This window comes from Dufourea novaeangliae, unplaced genomic scaffold (assembly GCF_001272555.1).
Source record: "Dufourea novaeangliae isolate 0120121106 unplaced genomic scaffold, ASM127255v1 scaffold165, whole genome shotgun sequence".
NCBI classification, from domain to species: Eukaryota; Metazoa; Arthropoda; class Insecta; order Hymenoptera; family Halictidae; genus Dufourea; species Dufourea novaeangliae.
In genome coordinates this window covers 675,351-683,705 of record NW_015374045.1, presented here as the reverse complement: position 1 = coordinate 683,705, position 8,355 = coordinate 675,351, and the positions used below count along the sequence as shown (strand labels likewise).

At 43.9% G+C, this 8,355-nt stretch overlaps 1 protein-coding gene across 2 annotated transcripts in view; it reads right to left on the bottom strand.

The window, feature by feature from the left end:
- Positions 1 to 8,355, bottom strand: part of LOC107189595 (formin-binding protein 1-like) — a 32,112-nt gene that overhangs the window by 22,757 nt on the left and 1,000 nt on the right. The window lies entirely within an intron of this gene.

The following is an 8,355-nucleotide window of genomic DNA, read 5'->3' as shown; positions in this document are numbered from 1 at the left end:
CGTTCGAGCGTACGCGTGGCGTGCGTGCCCGCGGAGACGAGGCTGAGTCTACGGAGCTGGCAAAAATACATGCCTCCGCCGAGAGGCAATATATCTGGATCCCAGAGTCGAAATATATTAAGTCCACTTTAACCGACAAAAAGGAAATTAAATTTTAGCATGTTTCCCATATAAAATTGTTCATTCTTTCCGATGGGAAAGCTTGTTTCGTTCGAAGTCATTTAGTTTTTAATATTAATAGTGTAAAAATTATATCAAGTTCATATCTTGTGCTGTGCTGAACGGTGTAAAGTCCATCATATAGGAAACTCAATGCGAATGTTCGCCATTTCTACGTGTGGAGACTTGCCTTAAGTCCAATCGGCCGATTGTTTCGCATTAAATTCTTATCTAACGGCTCCAAAGATACATCGTTTTTGTTCTTTTGATTTGCCCTTCTCTAAAGTTTGATAAGATAAGTATGACTTAATACACTGTGACTCATTTGATAATGGAATTGAAAATCTGCTAGTAATATCGGTAACGATTGGTCTTGTTGCCCTGCGAGGTGATTCCAGATCATCGAAACTCTTTGCATTTCGTAGATACTCCATTTTATTCGACGGTTTGATTATTGTGAAACAAAGTTGGGGTATTTTTTCCGCTTTGTCAGCACATACTCGGGGTCGAACGAAGAACAAATACCAAGGGAGAACTTTGCTTTTATTATTAGAATCGACTGTAGCTGTTCTCGAAACGGGGAAACAGTGTTCCATTCATTGTCGGAGCATCGTTTAACGAACGCGAACACTGTAAACAATTCACAGATAGACTCTGTGTGCAGCTCTCTAGAAATGGGGAACGGGGAATAATGAATGAAAATTTTTCCGCTTCGATTCGATCCGCGTTCGGGTTAATTAACTGGAAGTTGAGAGACCAGTAGCTCGAACTAACGTGGGAGAGGGGGGAAAAAATGCATTCTACGTCCGACTACTGCGAACGGAGACGCGCGCAACTTTGTTGTGCGAGAGTTGTTCAATAGGTGAAGGTAGCTACGAGAAAACAGGTCACATTCGGAATCGAGCTGTAAACGATTCTTGCCACGGTGCTGCCAGTCTCTGCTTTCTGTTTATGGGTAGCGTGAACACAATGGTTCTAAGAGACATTTCATAGAAACAAACAAGGCACGTGATTTTACACTTTGCGACATTAGTAGCGATTCTACACGTGCTCCGAATCCATTGGCTGGATCGGGACGACGAGGTGTTAAAAATGAATTTACAGAGGACGAACCTTCCAGGTCTGATTTGAAAGGATGAACTTCTCAGGTCTAGTTTGGAAAAATGTATTTCTGGGATCTGATTTGGATGGAACGAATCTCTCCTTCGAGGGGAAAAAAAATCGAATCTCCTTCGAAAGGAAGAAAAATTCAAGTGCAAGTTTGCCCTCTCTCTGTCTCTCTCGCCAGCGACCTCGACACGCGCGACGCGAAAAAATCCGCTTCTCGATGCGTCGTGTCACCGGCGAAAACCGGCTGCAAAAGGGACACACGTTCGCTGGTTAAGGAAAGGAGGAGAACGAGGGACCGGAGAGCAGTCGCGCCAGAATCCTGACGATTTTTCTTTTGCCTCCGTTCCGTCGTTCCCCACCGTTTCGCGAAGGTCCTCTTCCTCCTCCTTCTCCAACGGTCCCCCAGCCATCCCGCCGAACTCTCGATATTAAGTCGAAATTCTAGCAGGACGAGAGAACCGGTGGCTCGAGTACATATTACGAGCCGGGGCGCGATCACACGGAACGCCGCCGTGCACTGGAACGAAGAGAAGAAGCCCCACTCGCGAAATCGCTTGACCGAAAACGAGCGTTGCTTCTACACCTGGGGTCCTGCAATCCTTCGTGTAATAGGAGCGCAATGTCTCGAATAGCAAATTGTTCATTTTCTGGTGATGAAAATCACACATTGAATAGTAATTGTGTCAAGTCGATATACAGGGTGTTCAAAATCTTAAACGGTTCGGAATCACCGGAGTATCGACTCTATCCAGTCGAATGTATAATTGAACAATGTTAATTGCAATCCTTAATTCCTGTTTTCCCGTGTGACGCGAAAAAAGTCCTGCAAGCAACCCAGATCTTGAAAGACTCGACGTCGACGAAAAACCTGTCCAAGAGTGTAGTCGGTTTAATATAAGTCATCTATATTAGAATAATGGAATGCAATTAAGGTAAACGCTGCATAAGGAACGGTCTCTCGAATCCCGTGTGTCCTATGAGAATTCCTGGCCACGGGAGGGCCGAGAGACAGAAAGCGTGTAATCATGCAAACATCTTTCTTCGACGATCCTCGAGGGCCCGGCCGCTACCAATTCCGTCCACGACGTGGACGTGGGAACCGTGATTCCCAAGTCCGACCCGACGCCTCGAATCTCAAATTCATGGATTCCATTGTACCCGAGCGAAAACCATAAACGCCTAGGTAGGTATACAGCTGAGCTTCGAGTCCTACTTTGCACGCCTTAACGCGAGAACGGCTGTCCCCTCCTCTTATCGCGGAACGGAACACGGCAATAGCTCCCTCGACAAAGTTGCCTCACCGAAGTTATTAACGGAAAAACGTCATGGAACAGTTCCCAGATATTTCCACTGGCGACCACTTAATTGCCCGGCAAGACTGGCCCGACCAACGAACCACGACGATTGCATCGAACGTCTGGTTAACCAGTAAAACGTACCTTGAATGCCCCCACCCTCTACAAATTACTGAACGCGTTTCGTTTGATTTGTTAAGAAATAACATTCGTAGAACTAACGACCAACATCGAGAAATAGCCACCGAGATAACAGAAATGTGATGTACGAAACGTTTAATTGTGCAATCCTCAGTTATCTGTACGGCTATTTATGGAACGCCACGATGAAATTCTTCTCTAACATATTTTCTTTTCGAAGGCCCCTATTTTTAAATCGCGAATCGCCAGTGCCAGACAGCGGACGGTCTTGCCGTTATCACGTCCCTCGCGAAGGCATTTAACATCGATGCATTCCTCGGTTATCTCACGTCTCGATAAAGGCCCGCCGCGATCACAGGCAACCCGTCGTTTCGCGATACAACCGAACTGATAGGAACGGCCGCTCGGAGTACACCGAACCGATGCGTATGGCCGCATTACGAGGAACAATTGTTGCCGGCGTTCTCCATAAATCGCGTTCCATCTGCTCAATCCCGAGGAACCTCTCCCTCGATCCAACGGGCCGCACAGTGTAACGATCCCCGTTCAAAATTGAAAAAAAAATGTTTTTTAAGGGAACTTTTTTTCTATGAAAAATTGTTGGCCACACTTCTGTCCGCTATGAACGTATTAAAAAACAATTAAATGTTGCAATCGTCAGTAGTTACATGGAGACGGAAAACGTAGTCGAAAATAATTTCATATACATTTTCCTGTTTTATATATTCTATGTAGTTACGAGAGAGTGGGCCGTGTCGAAGGCGAATTGCGACTCGTTCTTCCACAAAAATCACACGAGGAAAGTCTCGAGAACAAAATGAACGACGACAACCAACATGTCGTCGTTGCGTCGACGCGAGATAAGACCATCTCAGAAAGAGGAATAGATTTAGAGTGAACAGATATAGATAGGGTAGATAAGGAACAAAATGGATCGCGGATTCGCTGTTCATAACGGAAATTCAAGTCTTCGCGTGGTATGGTAATTATATACGCTTTATAAATAAGTGATCACGCTCGAGTGCCCCCTCCGTCAACGTATAATTCCGAACGATTTAAATTGAATCGGCCGTTTCGACCAATTCCACTTCGCGCTGCGTGGGTCTCGTCCATTAACGGAGATTTATGAGCGATCCATTCAGAAACTTTCTACACGGCTTATGAATGGCTTATCCGTAGGAATCCGTTCCTCGTTTTCGCGCTGATCGATCTACCTACGGGGCTTCCTCGTGTATGTACTTATTCGGTATCCTTTTGGACAGCTGGAGACACGTCGTTTCGCGAGGGACCGGATTACATCTGGAAGATGTAAACACGATGGTATGGTCGAGGAACCAGTGAACGAGGATTTAAGGAAGATCTAGGTTTAGTTTAGTTTAGTTTAGTTTAGAACGTGGTCTCCCGGGAGAGGGAAGATCTAGGTTCCTCGAATATTTCAGAGCAACCCTATTTTTTCTGCTCCGACAGAGATTCAATCGGAGCGAACAACAAAATATGCATGGAAAATATTGATATCTGGTGGGAACGAGCGGTGTACTCGATCCGACTGGAACTAGTTGAAATTATGACTAAGAGACGAAACATTACGGTGACAGTAAACCAATAAGTCGTCCACTTTTTTTCTTAACGAAATCTGTATTCGTTTTTTTTTTAAATATACTCTTTCGTTTATATTCCAACATACTGTACTATTTTCATCCAGTGAAAAATCGAAGAAATACTTATAATTTAAAATGTATCGTATCATAATTACAAGAAATAGTTGTGTACACTTGATATTACATCAGGCTAGTGTAACCGATACGTGATAAGTAGATAGACGGTGAATGTACTCGAGATTTATCAATCCACCTTGTAGACAGAATTCGGCACAATTTTATTCGAAAAATACACAGCGAACATCAGCAGTATCTAAGATTGCTACCAACAGTTACGGAGATTAAGTAACGATTAGTCGTTCAAGAAGAAATATTATAATATTAATAATTTCCACGTGTAATCGATTGAAAACAATCTATTTTTTTATCTTTTACTCGTTATTCAAGACCCAACTCTACCTGTAGATTGCACACCAAAAACCGATCTTCAACCAGCCCGAAGGTAAGTGTGAAATTTAATCGGTCAAGTTTTTCGCTCCGCGGTTCTTAGAAGTGGTTCACGCTCAATTTGCCGATCAGTCGTCGAGGAAACAGTCCGTGAAGGTAATATTCACTCGATCGTTCGAAAATTTCGCCTCCAGCGTCGATGGTTTATCAGATCTCAACCCCCAAATGGCCGTAACACGGTATATCCCTTTAATACCTTCGAGCCCTGGAATCACGATCAACTCGCGACACAGTACCCTTTTTGGTCACCACCGAAGAAAGAAACGCACCTGAGGCTTTACCACGCGACCGTGAGCAACGAGCCTGGAATGTCGACCCGTTGAAATCATCGGTTGACACAGAAACCCGGCCTCTCGTCGTGTGTTTGCGTTTCCAATAATCCTCGCGATTTCTAGCGAAAGAACGAGTCAGAAACCCGACGACTGACGGAAAGACTTTGGACGCAGGTGATTTTCATACACGGTCCTCGCCCCACCTTACCTTTTATATTTAATTGACTCGTGTTTCGAACTTCATTCTGCATAAAGCTGACACGAGACTGGAGAGTGTTTTTACATATGCAAAATTTTATCTGATCGTCCAGATAACGGACAGAATAGAATCGCTATTCTCGTTTGCTCGAGGAACCATCACTGGACAAAAAATAACACAATCAGCTCTGGATCCTTTATTAGGGTTTGTATTGGTCAAAGACCGACGACTCCGCCTTGTACACCTTGTTTCTGCTCTATTTCTTGTCCCTCCTCTTTTGGAGGAGGGGGGACAAGGGGCAAAAAGCCGAGCCGCGAAAGAACGTTTAACTTCTTTTGTTTGCCTATTACTCAGCAGGTGTAATACTCATCGGCCGAAACACGTTGCGAAACTCGCGTCGCGGATACGTGATCAAAGTCTACCGGGTACAATAACACATCGAGCAATTCTTTGTAAAAAAAAAAAAAAAAAAAAAAAAACATATATATGTATATATAAAAACCGACGTTCAATGGAAACATAAACGCGACAAAAGTGTTGTTACCGGAAGAATCTATTGCGAGCAGAGCAATCGGTTCTTTGGGTACAAGATGCGATTTTTTCGTCGACGAACAAAAATATGGTGGCACGCGGGATCGATAGGAAAACCACGTACGTACAGTGTACTTACGTCATTCCGGCGGGAGACTGTGAATTCAAAGTGCTCTGAGAAGACGGTGACTGCTCCGTATATGTATAGGAAAGCAATTCCTGATTCTGTCGTGCCGGAGAAAGTAACTTCGCATGCCTGTAACCTTCGCGCTTTTCCCGCCCACGCCCAATTGCTGGTTTCTTTTTCAATCTTCCCCCCCCCCCCAAATGCATCGTATCCAATTAGCGTAGATGAAATTCTACTACGAATTACTAGTACAGTAATGTTATCAACCCCTCATAAATACGTTTTTTACTCGAAGCCAAGTCTCTGCATGGCTTCTGTTTACTCTGTTTTGATTGGTTCCACAGGGGGACTACTCTAATGGTGGGAATAACGCCGTTGTTCGTGTCGCATTCATCGAGGGATCACTGTATAAACAGTTACCATTCAAGATCTACATATAGCATAAAGTCTTCATGATGCATACAGTTCAGGGTTGAGACAAGACGAAATATTTACCCGCACAAGTGCAAAGTGCACCGATAGGCCAGGCACGCCACGTAAACACGAATATGTAAAGCGTAATTAAGATCGTCGACCGCGTGCGCTCCGTTACGATTCACGCAGCGCCGTTCGATTCAAGGACCTGCGCTGGCCAAGAGTGGCTTTCATTATCGTGGAACGTTACGAGGGCTTATCTACGGCCTCTGGCAATAAATCGTTGCGCATTACGCGAATCTAATTGTTCTGTAACACGAAACGATAAGAAATCGTGATCGATCCCTCCTGTTCCGCGCCGGAATAACCGATATGTAGCTATTCTTTCGTGGGACGAAATTTAAATCAAATCATAGACACGTGTTTTGTCATGGTACCGCAAACATTTTTGAATTGTACGATTGCATAAGTTTTACAGGGACTATACATACGTTTGTGCAGAAGATACATAGCATTTGTACGTTAAGTTGGAAAGAAGTCGTACAGAATCTACTTCATACGTAAAGATTTCATGAAAACCGGCATGTTAAAGTCTAGCCTTAAGCTCAGCCACTTAAATTAAGCCAAACGCCAAATATCTCGTTAGAGTTACAATTTAGACAAGAAAATGTTACTTCTTCCCTCATATGCATGCCTAGGCGATTCTTATTCACGTTCAAGAGACATTTCACACCGAAATTCCGTAAGCCGTACTCTCTCTCGGTCGTTCTCCCTTTCTCTGTCAAGAGCATGGCGGGGCACGCCCGTGTCGTACGTGTACATATGCTCGCAAGCGAGCGAGCTAGCTGGCGGCCGTTAGCGGTTAAACACGAACGCGTCCTGTATCATGATTCACGGAGGAACACGAGTGGAACATCAATCAATTATAATAGGCGACGCGACACACCGGATCGAACGCGATATTTTATCGTAGTATAATCAGCTTAATTCCGATAATTGTATCGGAAACGAATTTTTTTAGTCGTAATCATAGACAGGACTAACCGATTTCGTATGTTATGTTAATTGGTTTCTCAGTGGAGCATATTGTGAAATTACATGTATATATGTATATACATATATTTCAGTTTTGGGCAATATATCCAAGAATTGTCCCTGAAAAAGTTGGCAACCCTAATTGTAACCCCCCCGTAAACAGTAACATTGTAAACCTGGTGGTACCGGGTATACTATGTACATCGTGGGTACCGGCTCGGGCGGCGCACGCGTCATGTATTCATCGGTCAAACACAATGCTTTGTATATTCGGGGGAGGAAAAGTCGATAACGTTACTTTTTTCTTTTTTCGAACTGTTCGACTGAAATTATCAACGTGTGTCCGGTAATTATCGAGAAATTAATAATCCTCCTGAACGTACGTGTCCTTCAACTGCTGAACAGACTCTGTAGGGTTGCTAAGAATTCCCTTTAACGTTTAACGACATCTGTACATTTGTGGATCGACTGCGTCTAATCCTCACAGAACATACTCATAGCGCAGAGGGTATCGTTACCAATTAAGCCACGCAAAAGTTGGAATGACAATGTTTCTTTAGAATTAATGTCAGAATCTACAGTTAATGAGGTTTGCGTGAAATGTCAGATATTCTGTGAAAATAATAGAATATCGTCCTGGAGTAATCTTCAATTTCCACATACCTTTTCTTATGTCTAATCCATTCGTGAAACAAACGTCAGAGATCGAACTCGTCGAGAAATTCGTCGATCCGGCAAACCCGCGCGAGTAAAAGAGATCGGAGAGAAAAAACGAACGGTTGGAACGCGAGAATGAATTATTTATAGAGAACAGAAAGTAAGGAAGATGACGATATTGGGCGGCACGATTCCGATCCTTGTGCGTGCAGAGACGTAAATGCGCGTGGATGCTTTCATAGGGCGCAGGAGAATACAAATAGCGACCTCGTAGTATCGAAATGATGACAAACGGTGACCGAGGTTGAAG